Raw genomic sequence first — 20,799 nt, 5'->3', positions numbered from 1 at the left:
AGCCAACCACTCTGCACCCAACCTCTGGTCATCCTAAAGAGTCTGTGGTCAGGGGGGGTCTCCTCCTCCTCCTCCCCTTCCCAAATCCATTCCTTCTTTGGGAGGGTGACTGGCCTTTCATGGGACAGAGTGACCAGCCCTAAATTGATGGCACTTGGAGATCCCTTCCTACTCAGTAGGGGAAGCATGAGGCCAGGCACCCAGTATTCAAATAGGTGTGCCCACAGAGCAACTTAAAAGAGAAAGGGCCGGACACACAACCATCACCACGTGCAGGAATCATTCTTCTGCCACATGCCAATTATATCACTGGGAACCCCAGGGCACTGCGTAGCTGTAATGCCACAACATTCTTGGCCTTTTCATCGTTTTCCAGACCAGAGTCATCTGGCTTGATCCAGAAAAACCCATTGAAGGGAGACGTGCACCTGGGTATGATTACATGATACCAGAACTGGAGCCAGCCTTTAGGGGTCCTTTGCACACATTTGATAAATAATTCTGCCCCACGAAGTGCCAGTCAGTCATCTAAAGAAGAAGCGGCCAGGCCATCAATGCAGAGGTCACACTTGTTGGTGCCCTTCTGGATTTCATACAGTATTTATTGAGAGGCCTGATAGACTTCTGAGCACCATACCAGTCCATATACATGGCATAGGCAGGCAAAGCCCCAGTTAAGCCCACTGAATGTCATCATGAGGTGAAAGTCATGCAGCTTTCCCACACTTTAGAAAAGAGGAATTAGTTTTATGCTCATATTAATATGTTTCTACACTTTGTTCCTGGGTTATAAATGTCATTTCCTAATTGGTTCTATCATAAAAACATGGGGATTTTTTGTTGTTGTTCGCTCGTTCAGTCGTTTCCAACTCTTCGTGACCACATGGATCAGCCCAGGCCAGAGCTTCCTATTGGCCGTTGCCACCCCCAGCTCCTTCAAGGTCAAGCCAGTCACTTCAAGGATACCATCCATCTACTTGCCCTTGGTCAACCCCTCTTCCTTTTTCCTTCCATTTTCCCCAGCATCATCATTTTCTCCAAGCTTTCCTGTCTTCTCATAGTACTTCAACTTTGTTTATTAAACTGCAAAAACTTTGTTTTTGCAGGAGGGACATCCTGCTATAGCACATTTTGCTTCAGTATCTTGTATAGTCTCCAATTCAATTCTAATCAAGCTGGCGAACTGCAACATTCACACTTGCCTCAGGCAGACAAGAGTTCTTTCTCTCACCCTGAACATTCCACAGATATATAAACCCCACTTGCCTAGTTTCCAACAGACCTCACAACCTCGGAGGATGCCTGCCATAGATGTGGGTGAAACATCAGGAGAGAATGCTTCTGGAACATGGCCATACAGCCTGGAAAATTCACAACAACCTAATTAAATTTTGTTATAGTTCCTTATAGTAACACAATCTTTGCTAACAATACTTTAGAAACCTTTTAGAAATGAAAACCAGCACCCTCAGTTTGAATTGACTTTTGAAGGAGATCACACAATAGAATGATATTGCATTTATCCATGGTTGTATGAACTGAAGCTAGTATAAAAAAATTCATAAAATTATAATATTCAGATTTAGCATCCAAACAATATTTTCACACAAATGGGAACAGTCAGTCGTATACTAAAGACTGTAATTACACATGTATTGCTGAGATAATTTGACTTCATGACTTAGCTTATCTGTTGTATTCTTTCTGAATCTCAGTAAGTGCTTTTTAGTGATCAATATTTAATTAACTTACAATAAAACTGCTTTTTAAGATTCAAATTAAATGCTTGTTTGAGACACTTTAGGAAGAACAAAGAATGAAGCAAATTGAAGGCAAGAGCAAAAAAAGAGCAAACTAGCTAATACATTTAATATGTTTTTAGAATAATTGCTCCTGTGAAAAATAAAACATTTGTCTGTCTTAACACATGCTTGTCCTTACCTACATATTTTGCATTTAGTGTGGTTTGTTTTGCAATTAAGCACTGGAAGGTAAACACAGGTATAAATTGAATGTGGTACTGATGGAAAAATAGGATAACAAACAAACAATTTACAAGTTTTTTATTGAAATATATACTGTATTTATGAGGAAACATTATTGTAGTTGGAAAAATGGATTCTTCACAGGGAATACACATTTGTGGGGTATTTAACAGACAACACCTTTTTATTATGATCCTCAGACACGTTTCTTCTTCACTATTAGGGACAGGTGTTTTTGACACTTGCCATCTTGAGAATATTTTGAGATTATTATTATTATTATTATTATTAATTTTATTTCGTGTCAAAAGCATTGCACGACAAATACATTTCAAAATGATGGGGGGGGGGGGGAGAGAAAGGAAATCACAAGCAACTAAATAGTTTTGGACCAAAAGTGGGCAACAGCAACCGCATTGTCCATAGCTTTAAACAACTCCTCCTCCGTACATGAGGCAGGGCATTGTGGGCAAGCATACATATGCGGAGTTGTTTGTTCTGCTCCACAGTCACAAACTGTAGTGCCATCTTGTCAGATTGTCTTTAGATCTGCCCACTCGGCTTCTCAGTCTGTTTAGGGACTTCCAAGTTGCCCATTCTTGGTTTGACCCTGGAGGAAGACCCTCATGGGGGGCCATCCAGTTAGAATTGCCAGGTTTAGCTGCCAAAAGCCAAAAGCATTGGATGAATTATTATTATTATTATTATCAACACAACAACGTTGTATGGCACAGCAAACAAGATAGATATGCTGGATTTCGTTTCGCAAAACCACAAGTCGAACACTTCCCAAGTGTCTAGGACTGTGTGATGTATTTTCTGATGATGTGTGCAGATCCCAGTAGGGTGGCCTTTTGCAGTTGGCAGATGGTGATTTTGTCAATGTCTATTGTTTCCAAATGCCGGCTGAGATCTTTTGGCACAGCACCCAGTGTGCCCATCACCACCGGGACCACCTGTACTGGTTTCTGCCAGAGTCTTTGAAGTTCAATCTTGAGGTCCTGATAGCGGCTGAGTTTTTCCTGTTGTTTTTCATCTATGCGACTGTCACCTGGGATGGCAACATCAATGATCCAAACCTTGTTCTTTTCTACAACTGTGATGTCTGGTGTGTTGTGTTCCAGAACTTTGTCAGTCTGGATTCGGAAGTCCCACAGTATCTTTGCATGTTCATTTTCCAATACTTTTGCAGGTTTGTGATCCCACCAGTTCTTTGCTGCTGGGAGGTGGTACTTGAGGCATAAGTTCCAATGAATCATTTGGGCCACATAGTTGTGCCTCTGTTTGTAGTCTGTCTGTGCGATTTTCTTACAGCAGCTGAGGATATGATCAATGGTTTCGTCGGTTTCCTTGCACAGTCTGCATTTTGGGTCATCAGCTGATTTTTCAATCTTGGCCTTAATTGCATTTGTTCTGATGGCTTGCTCCTGGGCTGCAAGGATCAGGCCTTCTGTCTCCTTCTTCAGGGTCCCATTCGTGAGCCAGAGCCAGGTCTTCTCCTTATCAGCTTTTCCTTCAATTTTGTCAAGGAACTTTCCATGCAGTGTTTTGTTGTGCCAGCTGTCAGCTCTAGTTTGTAGTGCGGTTTTCTTGTACTGGTTTTTTGTCTGCTGTGTTTTGAGGAGTTTCTGATTTTTGACTTCAATCAAAGCAGGTTCTTCACTTTGCTTGACATATTCTGCCAGGGCATGTTCTTCTTCTTTGACTGCTTGCTTTACTTGTAAGAGTCCTCTGCCCCCTGATCTTCTAGGCAGATATAGCCGGTCAACATCACTGCGAGGGTGCAGTGAATGATGAATGGTCATGAGTTTTCTTGTTTTTCTGTCCAAATTGTCCAGTTCCACCTGTGTCCAATTTATAATGCCAGCAGTATATCTTATGACAGGTATGGCCCAGGTGTTTATGGCCTTGATGGTGTTGCCTCCATTGAGCTTGCTTTTGAGAATTTTTCTGACCCTTTGTGTGTATTCTTTGCTGACCACAGTTTTCACATGTTCATGCTTGATGTTGTCCAGCTGTAGTATGCCCAGATATTTATAGGCCTCTGGCTGGTGACACTTTATTGTTTGGCCATTGGGCATATTTATGCCCTCACTTTCAATGATTTTTCCCTTCTTCAATGCCACTGTCGAACATTTGTCCAAACCAAACTCTATGTTGATATCAGTGCTAAAAATTCGGACAGTGTTGGTCAGAGACTGGATTTCAGTTTCCGTTTTCCCATATAGCTTCAGGTCATCCATGTACATCAAATGTGAAATTTTGTGAGAATTCTTAGATATTTGATAGCCGAGATTTGTTTTTTGTAAGATTGTTGACAGAGGGATCATGGCAATAATGAAAAGCAGAGGGGACAATGAATCTCCCTGGAAAATTCCTCTCCTGATGTTGACAAGTCCATAGCTTTCATTTCCAACAAACAGTTCAGTTTTCCAGTGCTCCATCATGTTTTCAATGAAGGTGCCAACTGTTTTACAAATCCCGATGGCGTCCAGGCACTTGATGATCCAGCTGTGTGGGAGTGAGTCAAAGGCCTTTTTGTAGTCAATCCACGTCATGTGAAGATTAGCTTTTCGGCTCTTACAGTTCTCCAGAATCATTTTGTCAATCAATAACTGGTCTTTTGTGCCCCTGCTTTTCCGTTTGTTGCCTTTCTGTTCATCTGGTAAGATGTTTTTTTCTTCAAGATAGTCTTGAATTCTGTCAGCTATGATGCCAGTCAGTAGTTTAAACATAGTGGGCAGACACGTTATTGGCCTGTAGTTTCCTGGTGCTGCTCCTTTTGCTGGATCCTTTTGTATCAGGTATGTTCTTCCAGTTGTTAGCCATTCACTGATACTTCCTTTCTGCAGCATCTCATTGAATTGTTGGGCCATTTTTCCATGTAAACTAATCAGATGTTTGAGCCAAAATCCATGAAGTTGATCACTACCAGGCGATGTCCAGTTCTTGACTTTTTGCACTCGTTTGCTGATCAATTCAGTTGTTATTTCCATCAGTTCCATTTTGTTCTGTGAGAATTTTCCTTCAAACTCCTTTATCCACCCAGCGTTTTTGTTGTAGTTTTTATTATTTTCCCAAAGTTCTTTCCAGAACTTTGTTGTTGCAGTTTTCTCTGGCTTTATGGTTACTGTGTCTGTTGTTTGGTTCAGACTCTGGTAGAACCGTCTTTGGTCTGATTGAAACAGTTGATTTTGTCTGTACTGGATGATTCTGGCTTCATACCTTTCAATTTTTCTGGCTGTTGCTGTAATTTGTTCTTTCACGATTTCCAAAGCTTCTTCAATTTTTCTGGTGTTCAGCCAGTACTTTCGGATCAGGTATTGCTTGATTTTGTCATTCTTCAGTTTCCTCTCTTTCATATTTTTCAGGTTACTTGCATCTGATCTAAGTTTCTTGATTTTCAACTCTAGCCTGACCTTCCACTTTGGTTTTCCAGTCGATTTTCTTTGGGGCTGCCTTGGTTGTAGGAGCCCAAGTTCTTCTGTTACTATCACTGCTGCACTGTAGGCAAACTGGTTTGTTTGTTCAATTGATGTTATTTGGACAGTGGAGAGTGCTGCATTCACATCTTTCATGAGAGGCGCCAGGTGTCTCTTGGGCACTGTTTTTAGAGTTGGGAGCCGCTGTCTTATTGCATTTGCTGCAGCATGAGCCATGATCTTATCCTTGAGCTCTTGTTGTCTTGCTGTCAAGGTTCCTGGTGGTTCAACAGATGTTTCAAGTGCTGGTTCCTCAAATTCTTGCAAAAGCGCCACACTTTCTTCTGGTTCAATCTGTTCCACCATTCCAAGTGTTGCTGGAGTCTCTGCTGCTGTCTGTGCTGTGGTCTGATGGTAATCTACTTTGCAAATTTTCTGGATTTCTTCGAGTTCAACTTCACTGAACACTTTGTTTCTGATTATGAATCTTCGTTGGTCAGCCAGTCGGGGTTCTGTTATCTGTGAGTCAGGGTACTCTTGTTTCCATAGCTGATGCATCCTTTTTTGGTAGCCACGCCTTTGAGGTTCAGATTTGTAGTAGCATTTCATAATTGTGCGGTTTTCTGGCATTGTATATTTTTGCCGCTTCTGTGACTGTTCATTTGGGGTTTGGTGATTCCGTAGCCCACTTGTCGATGGATGTCCAGAATCAGCAGCATCCACCGCGGTCCTTTTTATCCTGGGCGACGACCGAGCCAGTATAGACTTCGTTTGGGTTTGATTCTCCATAATGCTAATGGGTTAGGTGCTCTTGGTTGTGCTCCTCAGCTGAGGCCTCTCTGGCTTGGTTGGACCTGCCGGTAGTTACACTACCGCCAGCACAGCCCTCAGTCATCATTGGAGCAGCTAAGCCCCCCCACCACGTCAAGGTGGCACCTGCGGGGGGTTATTATTATTATTATTATTATTATTATTCCCCTGCTTTTTCTCTCCACAAGGTGACTAAAAATGGCTTATATTATGTGGAGACACTGAAAGAAGTTTTCAGTGTACAAAATAGTGAAAGCCAAGGAACTTACAGGTATGCATGTGAAAAGGTGCAGGAGTACTGACCCTAGCCAGCATAATTCATCTGCTTTCAGATGACTGTTCAGTAATGGAACTGAATTGACCAAAATCATAATAATTAGTCCAGATGGGCAAAATGTTCTCTCAGGAGGTGGGAATGAAGTCTCTCACCTACTCCTCTTGGGAGACAGATCAGTGATCTTACCATGTGGCTTCAACTAATTCTGTTCCTCAAAAGCTCTGCTTGTTATGAATATTTGCTAGCTGCCGGTTAATTAATCCAAGTAGACTGTTTTTTGGCTGCCTTTATATAGCAATTAGGATTCTTTCATCCTTGCTGATTTTAGTCTGGATATGTTGTTCTAAAATGTAATTTTATTTGTTTATGACACACCTCTAGTGGGGCACTGGAGGCATTGGGACAGAATCCATTTCAAGATAAAGTGGACGTAAAGCACTCCATGCCCATGTGGTGGAAATACTCCAAGAGATCCTTTGTAATAAGCTACCAAGTAGTAAGCTCTTGAGGTCTGACCCCCTGATCTCACATATAGGTATTAGACAGACCAAGATGATCCTAGTACAACTGGCACCACCCTAGTTTCCTCCAGCACTCAAACTGGATAATTTATGATAGTAGGTGGACTAATCCTGGATCTCTTTTCAGTGCATGCCATATGATACAAGCTGATGCCAATAGTGGCTGTGGCTTGTTCACCCATAAGAAGACAGTTGCTATTTCTCCCTCTTTCCTCTCTCCCTTTCCTCTGTGAATGCAATCAACTTACTGTTCTTCCTTAAGTTTTCTAAGATATCTTTGAGCATAGTGGAGGAAAACATGAAATTAATGAGAGATACTGTGTCTTCAGGTACTCTCAGAAATATTCCATTAATTTTATGCCATGAATTTTTGGGAAAATGTACAGATGAAAATACTGGAGGAACAGACTTTTCTTGCAGGAAGAGTAAGTGTGAATTGCAATTCTTGTTTCCTCCAAAGTAGACGCATTAAACTACATATTGAAGGTAAATCAACATTTACACACAGCCGATTATGTAATAAATTTACTTCTGCTAAGTAAAAGTCACATTCTCTCTCCTCTGAGCAGAGGAGCAGCTGAAACTTCAGGCAACTGAATGTTCTTTCTTGTTTGTTATAAGTAATTCAAATGTAGTGCTCAAAACTCTCATAACAATAAGTTTATGATAATTGAATGAAATCCTAAGCTTTCTCTAACCATCAGGACAGGCTCCAGGTTTTTAAGGAGGCCGTTGGCAAAAGAACTCTTTCTGTATATGGCCACAGAGCTGGACACTAGCTCTTGCTCTTTCTCAGCTTCTCCCCTTGTTTTCTCTAACTCTTTGGAAACAATTTGACTATGGCAAGGAGGAATATTTACAACTTCTGCAGCTGCCACCAATACCGTGTTTTTGTTTGCTACCCTATCACTTCTTGGTGACAAATGGGATCATGGCAGTTGGTGGTAGGTGCTGACAGCAAGGCAGGTGTTGACAGCAAAGTAAGTGCTGCTCTCTGTTTTCTATTGAGCCAACAGGGATAGCAAAAGGTGTCCAAGAGAATTAGCAAGCCATAGCACCTGCTCCTTTTTCTTTTCAGTATGTTCAGCTTCCAGTCAGAGATGGATATGAATGTGAATCTGAAATGTCTTTCAACCAACACAGCTTATCAGCACACTACTGTTTAAAGATGTCTATTTGACAGCAAATCTTACTAATTTGAAAGGACTTACTCCTCAATAATACATTTACAGTTGCAGCCTGACATGACAACCCTGCAATGCATACTCAGAAGATGCTGCAGCAGTTTGCTTTTGTTTGAGCCTATGGACAAGATTCCATTTCCTCCTTTACTCTTGCAACTGAGTTGACATCAACTACTTTTACATGTTAATCCCAGTTTCAGTGAATGAACAAAGTGGAAGATAAAAGAGAAAATGTGAGAGGGTGATAATAACTGGGACCATTTCAAATAAGTTGAGAAGATGGAACAACAGAGGATTAATTGGGAATATCCTTGCCAAATTGGGACAGTTGGTGAAAAGAGAGAGATAAAATGCCAATGCCACCCAGCAGCATTTCTGAACAGCTTTGCTGGCATTAGTCTCCCATACTGGTCTTGGTAGCTTTATTTGGAAACCAACTCTAATTGTGTCTGGATACTTATTACTTTTATTCATCTGTAACAACTTTGCATTCAACATCACTACTTAGTCATGATTGTGACACTATTGTTATGATCATAACTCTCCTCCAAAACTACTTCACTGGACATCAGCTGCATGGGGAGAAAGAGCCATTTTGCCAGTGATTGAAACATAAGTGAATGGTGTTTCCATTTGTTGGCAGTCTCCCATCCAAGTTCAAACCAAGCTGACCCTGCTTAAGTTCCAAGATCATACGTCTTATGGTGCCTTTAGGTTATTTAGGCTTTTATTACTGTTTAATAGTTTTGTAATATAGAACATGATCTGACTTCCATCTTTCTTATTAATGTTGGCTGAAGTGTGCAGTGTCAAATCATATCTACATTTTGACTCAAGGGGAATGTTGATTCCTATCTTATCTGTCATTGCACTCTTGAATCCTCAGAAAAGATCTCAAATTCATGATATTTGCTAAGTTAAGTAGACCTACAGGGGAACATAATCCCTGTTTTTTAATGGATACTGTTAGCAAATTTTGCTTTCCTCTTTCAGAAACAAGACTGTTTTATTTCTACTATTCTATCATCCCATGGATATATACACATCTTTTTGAAAATTCCACATGTGCATTAACGGTATTTATAAGTAGATTGCCCACATATCTTAGTTTAGAAAGAAAACTGATGGAGAGTATTTTTGTTTCTTAGAGGTTCGCTTACACACATTTTTTAAATTATGATTGCCTCAGAAATATAGGTATACCAAGTAATATATTTAAACATCACCAGCTTATATAGGTTGAGTATCCCTCATCCAAAATGCTTGGGACCAGAAATGCTTTTCATTTTGTATTTTTCCTCCAGATTTGAATATACATTATGAGAAATCTTGGGGAGGAACTGCAGTCTAACTATGACATTCATTTATGTTATATAGTAAAGGTAAAAGTTTTCCCCTGACTTAATGTCCAGTTATGTCTGACCCTGAGGGTTGGTGCTCATCTCCATTTCTAAGCCGAAGAGTCAGCGTTGTCCATAGGCACCTCCAAGGTCATGTGGCTGGCATGACTGCATTGAACGCCGTTACCTCCACTTCCCCGGATTTGAACCTGCGACCTTTTGGTCCACAAGTTCAGCAGCTCGGTGCTTTAACACGCTGCACCACCAGGTAGCTCCTGTTGCACCCCAAGGCTGCCTGAGCACCTTGAAAACCACACTGGAGCCCGGATTATAAGCAATCAAGCAGTTTATTGGAATATATATATATAAATGCAAGCAAATAAAGTTCAAAGTCAAGAAAGTGGAAGATCCACAGAGCGGAGTACTTAACTGTCTTAAATTACAGTCAAATAAAGTCTCTTGATGTTGTAATCCACAACTGGAGCTATGCTAGCCCCACAAAGTTCCAGGAATAGTCCACGAAGAAATCACCGTCCAAACAGGAACAGCCAGGAGTCACAAGGAACAAAAACCCAAAACCCAGATAGTCCAAGAACTGTAATCCACATGGTCAAGAAGCAACAAGGTTTCACTGAAGACAGGGTAAAACAAGGCAAGAAATACTCAGAATCCACAAGGCAAAGTCTCAGCAGGGAAGTCATGGAGCAGGAGAACGGAAACAAGGATTCTTCTCACATGGATAGCAAAGTTGACACCGCATAGGGAAAAGGAAGCAAGGCATCTTTAAAGAGATTTCAAGGCTACAGCGCAATGAGAACTAAGGAGTGCTGGTCTTCTCATGAGAAAGTTCCTCATTAATGTGTCTGAGAGCCAAGCGCTGACTTCTTCTCAAACCCTTCCTTCTGCTCCTCTCTCTCGTAAACATCCCTCTTCGGTCAAAATCAGTACACTCCTCCGAGCTGAGCTGACAACCCCATCTGGCTGAATCGGCCTTGACTGACCATTGGAATGTCCCTCAATTATCAGATCCTCTGTAACAACTACTTCAGGCACCTGCAAATTTACAGGGCTTCGGTCAAAGTCTTGGATGGGCCCGAAATCTGATTCAAACTCCATCTCAGGCTGAAGAACAGGCTGAGCCACAACAGCTCTTTTATGTTTTATATATATATATATATATATATATATATATATATATATATCTACCTGAACATAATTTTATATGCAATATGTTTAATAATTTTGAACATGAAACAAAGTTTGTGTGCATAGAACCAACAGAAAGCAAAGGTGTCAGTATATTAGCAACCTCTGTTAATACTTTCAGATTTTGGAGCATTTCTGATTTTGGGATAAATATTACCTATATTTGCATAGTTATTTTCCCCATAGATAAGGCTACAGCTAGCAATGACTATGCAAATTATTTACTTGGCAAGCTAAGGAGTATGATTAAACTGTCATGGGTATTGTAATTCTAATTAATATTGTGCATGTACTCCTCCCACATATAAGATAAACAACAAGCTTATCTTTACTCCCCTTGGGGCGATGAGGATACGTTGCTATCAGTCATTAATTGCTATAAGAAATTGCCACATATCATGTGCTGCTAGTGGCAGTGATGAGAACAATGTTTGTACACTTTGACTTGGAAGGCAAATATACAGGTAAGGAAACAGTTCTTATAATAGAGAAAAGGAGTTGTATATTAAAACTGATGTTTGTTAATTTGTTCACAAATTATCTCTACCATTGAGATTAAAAGTCCATTTTTGAGTCAGTTAGGGAATCAAGAATAAAATTGCAACAATGTCATGGAACCTCTAAAAGGATATTGTAGACCTGGAAAAGGTGGAGCAATGGAAACAAAAATAATTAGGCTAGTGGAGCAACACAAGTATTTAGCAAATGAGGAAAACAGTGTTTTTGTTGTTTTGGTTTTTTTTAAAAAAGTGGACAGGGGGATAAAAATAAAATACCATTTACTCGAATCTAATGCATTATCAACATTTTGAGGTGCATATTTGAAAAAAAACTTGATTAGCTAGAGAAATAAGAAGTGGCATCTACCTAGTCCAAGTATTTCCCCCCTCTTTTCTAGTATAAACATTATTTCAAGATGGCTACTTTTTTTTAAAGGCATGCTGATTGGTATGCTCTGACACTTGCAATGTAAACATGTACCTTTTCCAAAAACAAAATAAAATAGCTTCGTGGGGGGATTCCCCCTAAAAAAAACCTTTTCCAAAGACTTCTCTCACCTTTTTTTAAAAGGCCATTTCAAATTAACTACTTTCCCACCTGCTGGATGGGGGATTTTGGGACTTGCTTCCATTGAAGTTCCTTTTCCCAACCACTTTTCTTTCTTTTGTTTTAAAAGCTGGGAAGGGAGTCCCTTTTCCTTAGACTCTCAATAGGAATTCTAAAGAAAACAGGCTTGGGAAGGGAGGTGTGTGTGTCCCTTTTCCTTAGCCTCTCAATGGGAGTGTAAAGAAAACAGACATGGGATGGAGGGGAATTTTGCTTCTTTGCGTCTCAGCTGCGAGGCAAGAAGAAGTGGTTCCCGCAGCCAAGCCAAACCATGTCCGGCTCACCTAAGGGAGTGGCTTATCAGCTGGCCTCATTCAAAGCCTGAATAAGGCCAGCTGGGAAGCTGTGGGTCCTTTATCAGGTGGAGGAACCTGACGGAGGGGCACAGACACCTTTTGGAGCACAATTCTAATGTTTCATCGACTGTAATACGCATGTCCATTTTTCCAAAGCAATAAAGACAAAAAAGATGTGCATTACAGTCGAGTAAATGCTGTATTAGTTGACCTTTTTACTCTAAGGATTTGATCAGTACAAAGATAGAATTCCACAGATCGCATCAAATTACACATGGTGCTTTTCGTGGGCTGGCCGTGAGATCATGTCTCCAAAGTACATACTTTGTACGGGAGGATTTGAAAGTCAGGCAGGAATTGGCAACCTCTTTATCCGCATGTTTATCTTTAAAGTGCGTATTTTTTCCTTGGGATGGGAAGTGGTGGATTTGTCTGTTTACATTCCATTTTGTGATGTTCAGTAGATGTATGATTATTTCTGAAAGTTAGGGGAAATTATTCCCTGTTATCTTGTGTCATTGTATAGAAAATTCAAAGAGATACTGTAGCTCTTCTAGTTTTTTTTTTTTTAAAAAAAACAAAGTTGTTTATAAAAATTTAGAAAATTCTCCAAAAATTTGTGGATGTGAAATGTTCTGAAACTTGATAGGCTAATAGTGGTAAATGTGTTCTAACATTGCAGCAAGTTTCACCCAAATAACTGTAAAAATGAGGGAGAAAGGAGCCCCTGAAATTCCCCACTTGCACAATTTCTATAATGAAAAAGTAATGAAATTTCATTACTCTCATTATAGTAACGAAAATTTTACTAGCGATACTTTAGAAACACTTTAGAAATGAAACTTTTTAAAATCAATTGCACTTGCCTACTTCCAACTGTTTATAAAGTACAATTGCTTAACAAACTATTGTTTTATTCTTGCTAGCCACACAGAGAGCTTCGTATTGTTAGGTGACTAACTAATTGGGGAAAGACACTCAGAACATTTCCCACCTAGCGAGAAATGCATCTAAACCTCTTTCATCATTGTTGGAGGCCTTTAGTGTCTTGGCATCATTCACTTAGACAAGATGTTCCTGAAAATGTCCTTGGGGAAGAAGCTACCAATTAGCAAAAGAGATATTTCCAAGTCTCAGGTAGGCTGTGCCTGCCTCTCTTTCTCTTGCAACATTTCAGAAAGGGTGTTCACGCACACTATGTGAAATGTCTGTTTCTTCTCCAGATCATGTTAGATGGCTTCAGTAGATGATCTGGATATCATCTGTGGAGCAAGATGGCTTATCTTGTCCTTTGTCTTTAATAAAAAACATAAGAATGACCCGAATGAATTAGATCAAAGGCTTAAGTAGACCACCATCCTATTCCCCATAGTGGCCAACCAATGGCAAGGCCAAGAACAAGACATTGAATACAAAGTACAGGATGTTGTTGGGTGTTTTTTAAAAAAACTTTCTACTTTGTAGGGGTAAAATCTTTGGACAGTGACCTATCTTTGATAAATTATTTCATTTGCAGCATTTTATGTAAATTTGTTTGTTTAAAATAGATCTATATCTTGTTTTATATCTAGGTCTTCTAGATGGTTGAAATATGTAAAGTTTCCTTGAAGGTAAACATTGCCCTTCTAATAACATTAAACTATACTCTGACCATAAAGAATGTGGGAATGTCCCATTAGATTTAATTGGAACAGGATACCTAGCTATCAGGTCATCTAAAAGATACAGTCATTACATCTTAATTTAGGCATGCCTTTCCAAATATAAGGAATGATACTCTTATTAAACTCTATTTAGTGTCAAGGTTGCTTGTGCCAAAGGTAGTGCTGTGCCAAAAATTGCTTCTATATTTTATTGCCTTTGAAAATCTCAACAGTGAAGTTTGGGGTTCTTATGCTTACCATATTCACGAGAGAAATTAGATGTGTGTGTAAGTGTCTTTCATTACTCCAAAACATTTGTGGAACCTCAGGCAAACCTTGGAAAAATGTTTCATGAGGCTATTTCATGATGGAATAAAACTTTAGGGAAATTAGAGGATGGATTTTAGTATTTTTCCCTAAGGTGTTTTGCACTGCCACTCCATCTTTTCCATGGGATAAAACACACGCTCTCCATGCCTGCCATGGGCTTTTCTGGGAGGACATCCACAACTATCCCTCAGAAAGGTAATGTAATGAATCCAGATTTTCTAATATATATTGAGCAGGTGCATTGGAATCAATGGGAATTAAGTTGGCTATGAGTAAATGAACTCTCACTGATTTCAGTAGGACTAATCTCCACATTATTTTGTTTGGTTCTAAATCATTTTTGGAGACCCCTGGGAAGACTCCCATTTTTGGGTCCCTCTGGGGAGAAGGGCGGTATATAAATTAATTAAATAAATAATAATTAAGGCTCTGGACCCTGAAGAATGGCAATATGAAAAACTGTATAGGACATTATAGAGGATTCAACATGGTTAGATTGCCAATACAGTTCTTGGTATTACTTTGAGTGGCAGTACAAAAAACCTTAGGGAAAAAATGAAGAAGCTCAGCTATTCACAATAAAAAGCCCATGCCTGAGAAACATGAGTTTTGTTTTTTTGTTTTGTTTTTTTTGTTTTTTTTTTTAAAAAAAACCCACCCCAGTTTCCTTGTTCTGAAACAGAACAGAGAATTTCAGATGGCCTCATGATGTCTTGCCAGAGATTAAGACAATATTTTTTGATCCCTACTGCAGCTTCCAGGTAATATTTGTACACATGGATCCACCATTTGCTCAGGGGTTAGCAAGCAGTTTTGCTTTCCTTACATGTAGTTAGGATGTGTCCCTAACTATAGGCAGTTCTGCACTGACTTGCGTATTGTGCAATCACCGTGCAGCCACAAAGGTGCCACCTTCCAAAATAATTACGCCACAAATGCTAGAGAAGACCTTGGCTTGGTTCATGAAATGAAAAGCAAATAGGAAAACAAAGGAGGATTGTATTTCTATATCATTATAAGCAAAAAGAAAGAAAAACTTTTATCTGGCACCAAAAAGAAAAGAAAAAGGTTGCTGGGTGAAATATTTTACTTAGGTAACCATGATAGAAATAAATAACTTGTTTATCTCATCTGTTCAGAGTGATTACATTGTCAGCACTGCTCATTATTTATTCTGGTGTGAAACCCAAGGAGAATCTTCAGCATATAAGTTATGTCAGGTATCTAAACTGAAACAATGCCAAACGAAGAATTATATTGAGTTTTCTTTCTTCTTTGGAGCCCCCTGTGGCACAGCGAGTTAAACTGCTGAGCTGCTGAACTTGCTGACCAAAAGGTTGGTGATTAAAATCCAGGGAGCTGGGTGAGCTCCCACTGCTAGCCCCAGCTTCTGCCAACCTAGCAGTTCAAAAACATGCAAATGTGAGTAGATCAATAGGTACAGCTCCTGTGGGAAGGTAACATGCTGGCCACATGACCTTGGAGATGTCTACCGATAATGTTGGCTCTTCAGCTTAGAAATGGAGTTGAGCACCAACCTCCAGAATTGGACACAACTAGACTTAATGTCAGGGGAAAACCATTTACCTTCTTTCTTTCCAACTCTTCACAGGGTCCTTTGGGGCCATCCCATTGCGCTGCTAAAGGAAGGTCCACAGGGCGGCTTGTGGTGCCCCACGTGCCTCTCTCCTCCTCTCATCACATACATTGGCACTCTTTCCCTCCCCCTATCAGATGCCAGAAAGGGCAGCAAAGCACGTTGCCCCGCCACTCTTTCTGCTATCACATAGCAAAAAAGGGGAGGAAGGTGCAGGTAGCTCTGTCGGAGCTACCCAAACAATACTTTCCTCCCCGTGGTAGTGGAGGAAGTGTCTTTCAGCATTTCTACCCCACCTCTGGAAGAATGTGGGTGGGATCTGCTGTGCATCATGTGATGGCACACAGCAGGCCCCATCCAAGCCCTGCATAAAAGTGACAAGAGAGGGCAAAAATTTCTCATGTGAAGACTTTCTTTCTTTCTTTCAAAAAGTTATAGGGAAAACACAGTTGATCTGGGAAATGTCTCTTTCAGCAGATACAGTTGTATCATATGCCCAGCAGGCAACAATTCATGTTATTAATACAGTGCAAATAGAATGATACAAGACCTTATTTTTCCCACTGTCATTCCACAATGCTATCTAAAAAAAATACTTGCTATGCAGAGAACAGCAAGCTTTCAATGCTGGAGAATCTTTAAGCCACACTAAGTGGCTTTCTTTTCAGTATGCCCAGCATCCAGTCAGAGATGGATATGAATGTGAATCTGAAATATGTCTTTCAATCAACACAGCTTATCAGCACCCTACTGTTTAAAGATATCTATTGATAACAAATCTTACTACAATAGAGTCTCACTTATCCAACATAAACAGGCCGGCAGAATGTTGGATAAGCGAATATGTTGGATAATAAGGAGGGATTAAGGAAAAGCCTATTAAACATCAAATTAGGTTATGATTATACAAATTAAGCACCAAAACATCATGTTATACAACAAATTTGACAGAAAAAGTAGTTCAATATGCAGTAATGTTATGTAGTAATTACTGTATTTACGAATTTAGCACCAAAATATCATGATATATTGAAAACATTGACTACAAAAATGTGTTGGATAATCCAGAATGTTGGATAAGCGAGTGTTGGATAAGTGAGACTCTACTGTAATTTGAAAGGAATTACACCTCAATAATAAATTTACAGTTGCAGTCTGACTTGGCAACCCTACAATGCCTACTCAGATATAAACCCTACTGTGTTCAGTTGGTCTTACTCTCCGCTACATGGTAATAGAATTGCATTTTTAATCAGGGTAAATTTGTGACTAGAGTGTTGGTGAGATGTCAGCTCCCCTAGAAACTGGAAACCATACAATATATTAATTGGTAGGCCTCCAAGCTTAGGATGATTGTGTGGGGATTTGATGTTGCTAGCAAGAAGAGGAGACAACAACAGAGGTATCCTACATTTTGCAATTTACATCACATCTGTGATAGTGTTTCAGGTATGCTGACGGCCATATAAATTCATATAAATTGCTCATATATTCGTGGGATGTGCTGAAAACTATATAATTATTATTGATTTGGTCAATTTCCCATCTGACATACAAAGTATAACTTGGTTTTACGTTCTTTAATGTAAAAAAACAAAAACAAAACAGTATTTAGGCATGAAAAATGTTCACTTTTGTGTATGTCCTCTCTCTTTCCAGAACACGTCCCTCTGATACATTTTAAATAGACATGTCTATAATTGTAGCTTTTACTTCTGGCAGTAGGTGTCACCTATGAGATTTTCAGGAACGGAAAATAAATAGCACAGAGATCCAACATATTTTGAGAAGTAGGACTTTTATTTTATTAGGTACTGGCTTCTCCCCTTCCGTAGGTTGACTGAGGTCTTGCATATCCCAAAGTGAAAGGGGTTTGAATTCAGCACTGTTTCAGCTGCCTTCACTGCTTCAGCTGATCATTGGTTCTCTTGCTGAGTTTGGATAGCATTGTAAAACAGCATTTATTCAGTATTAATTATGCCTGATATGAATGCTGGGTTCATTTATGTTAATCATCCTTCCTAAAGTTGCACAATATTGCTTTTCTGTGCACCTCCGCCCCGATTCTTTCTCTTGAAGCAGGCAGCCAGGATTTAAGTTGCTGATTCTTGCATTATCTATCATCATTTGTGTCTATTTTTGCTGGTGTCCCTCAGGGTTGTGTGCTCCTCTCAGATCCAGCCCAGAGTAGCCTACATCTTATCTTGGCTCATCATTCCACACTGATCTCTTCTTACTGTATCTTTTGACCTCCTTTATTTTTCTATTTTTTCCTTTCATGTTTTTGCAATTGCTTCTTTGCCACTTCAGCAAAAATAGCCAAATGGTAGATAAAGCCAACTTTAGGAAAGCAGAGGTAATTGTTTTCTTTCCTAAGTCTGGTTAATCATCTCATTTGATTCAAAACATAAACAGTATTGTTTTTAATTGCCCTAATAGGCTTTAGAGCCTCTATAACACTTTCAAATATTGTTTATCCTTAGATCAACACATCTGTTTCAGGAATTTGTCACTTTTACTCATATAATGACCATATACCGGGCTGTGGCGCAGGCTGGAAAGCAAGCCAGCTGCAACAAATCAACAAATCACTCTGACCAAGAGGTCATGAGTTCGAGGCCAGCCTGTGTTTTGTCTCTGTCTCTGTTCTATGTCATGGCATTGAATGTTTGCCTTTATGTGTGCAATGTGATCCGCCCTGAGTCCCCTTCGGGGTGAGAAGGGTGGAATATAAATGCTGTAAATAAATAAATAAATAAATATACTGCAGTTCCAAACTTCTTTATATGATAGTGTAGATCCAGCCTCAGTGGATTCCAACTTTGCTTTCTGATGAAACTTCATTTAATGCATAATATTATTAAAATATTGTATAAAATATTTTTCAGACTATGTGTATAAAATGCATATGAAATATAAATAAATTGTATTTTTGTGTCTTATCTTCAAGATATCTCAGTATGTGCAAATATAGGTATTCTAACATTTGAAAAATTCCAAAATCTAAAATATTTCTTGTCCTGTTGTTTCCTATCTAGTCCTTATCTAGATTTCTCATTTACCTTATCTAATGTCTGTATTATTATTATTTTCAAATTACTTTCTAAAATAGAGTAATTATTTAGTTTTCTTTGCTTGTGTTCATAGTTCCCCTGTGAGTCATTTTTATTTCATCCTTCTCTTCTCTGTCATATTCAAATTACTATTTCAACCCAACAGTAAAACAAATAGCAGTGAAACAGCATCATAAAACTATATCGACAGTTAGCTAGTTAATGCCTTCAAGTTAAAAATGCCTTATGGTGAGCCTACTGTAGGATTTTCTTGGCAGGTTTACTCAGAGGAAGCTTGCCACTCCGGAGAGAGTATTAGACTTGCCTGAGGTTAATCAGTGAGTTTCCATGACTGAGCAGAGATTTGAACCCTGTTTCCCCAGAGTCATCCTAGTGCTCAAATAGCTAAACTATATTGATTCACCTTATCAGGAGTAGCAGACAGAAAAGATATTACAGAATCTACTCAGAATTTTCCACTGGGATAAAGCAGTTTTAAAACTGTTGGAAACTGTTAAGACTTTTTAAAAAATAGCATAAGTAATCCATTTCTTCTGGAAGGTGCTGCCAGGTATGGATGCAGACAGCTAACAACAAGTGGTGTTGGAGGAAAATTCTGAGAGTGCCTTGGACCGCAAGAAGATCAAACCAGTCTATACTCCAGGAAATAATGCCCGAGTACTCACTGGAGGGAAGGATATTAGAGGCAAAGATGAAGTACGGAAAATAGAAGGAAAAAGGAAGAAGGGCCGACCAAGGGCAAGATGGATGGATGGTATCCTTGAAGTGACTGGCTTGACCCTGAAGGAGCTGGGAGTGGCGATGGCTGACAGGGTGCTCTGGCATGGGCTGGTCCATGTGGTCACAAAGAGTTGGAAGCGACTGAATGAATAAACAACAGCAACAATCCTGACAAGCCTGTAAATGTGGAAATTGTTGGAATTCAGTCTCACAACACTCAAGTCTGTAGTCCTCAATGAGAAGCAGAATTAAGCTAGGCTGAGGAAATTCCTTTTCCCTCATTCCTGAATGTCTGTTGTTGTGTCTGTTTTCTCTCACTCTTTATCCTTTCTCCTTCCAACCAGATTGATGACATAGAATGAACTTTCTTCAGGGTGCATGTTCCTTTGTTTTAAGACCCAAGAAGAAAGACTTGCAGCCTCATCACATGAGGCAAATTAAGCATCCTAGGACACTTTTGATACATTGCGTCCTCATTGGGTGGCATCACACAGCGCACGGTGATTTCCTGTAGGGGCCCGTGGAAGACGCATCCTGAAGCTGGTGCAGGAGGCTTCATGTGTTCCATAGAAAACTACAGGGCTAAGCCATGGTGATGATGCCCCATGTGGGATGGGGAAGTATCAGCTGCGGACGAGGTGGGGTGCGGGGTCCTGGAATTGCCCCGTTGCCTCATTGATTCGCTATGGGTGGTGGTGGATCACCCCACGGGACCACATCCATGTGATGAGATCTCTTATGGTCATTCACTTCCTTTCATTCATTCTGTTATTTTCAGTATGTGTCTCACTCTAGTTGTGTGTGACAAAAAATGTAGTCTTTAGAGATTTTTCCTTTTGTCTGAAGTTAGAAGAAATGGGGTTGAGGAGGAAGTTTAGATCCAATTCTTTTTTTATCAAGAAATGTAGTTCTTATGTCTTAATAAACCCTTTTGAAACTTTTAAAGATTGAACTCTGCATGTTGTTTCCTTAAGCTCAAGAATCCTAAACAGGCACATTACTGCAATCCCCAGGCTCTTTAAAATAAAATAAAATAGCTCTCTGAACTGAGCCTGGAAACAAACTGAAATTGATATACTGTAATATGGGTCTAATATACATTTTGTCACCTCAGACCGAAGGCTGAGTGACTTTGTTTGAACAAACTGATTTTTTTTATATTGTCAGGGGCACTCCCACATAGACTTCTATGTAGCTTTTTAAACTTCACAAAACACTAACAGTTGAAGCTAAGTATGAAATGAACAACCGAGGTCTTGTACTAAATGTTTCATATGGTTTCCATTT

The 20,799-nt window shown here is 39.7% G+C and overlaps 1 pseudogene; it reads right to left on the bottom strand.

Moving 5' to 3' along the window:
- Positions 1-251: 251 nt before the first annotated feature.
- On the bottom strand, positions 252-757 carry LOC134295909 (dead end protein homolog 1-like; annotated as a pseudogene).
- Positions 758-20,799: the final 20,042 nt, after the last annotated feature.

Source organism: Anolis carolinensis, chromosome 2, assembly GCF_035594765.1.
Source record: "Anolis carolinensis isolate JA03-04 chromosome 2, rAnoCar3.1.pri, whole genome shotgun sequence".
Taxonomy (NCBI): domain Eukaryota; kingdom Metazoa; phylum Chordata; class Lepidosauria; order Squamata; family Dactyloidae; genus Anolis; species Anolis carolinensis.
This window is presented reverse-complemented; position numbering and strand designations above follow the sequence as displayed.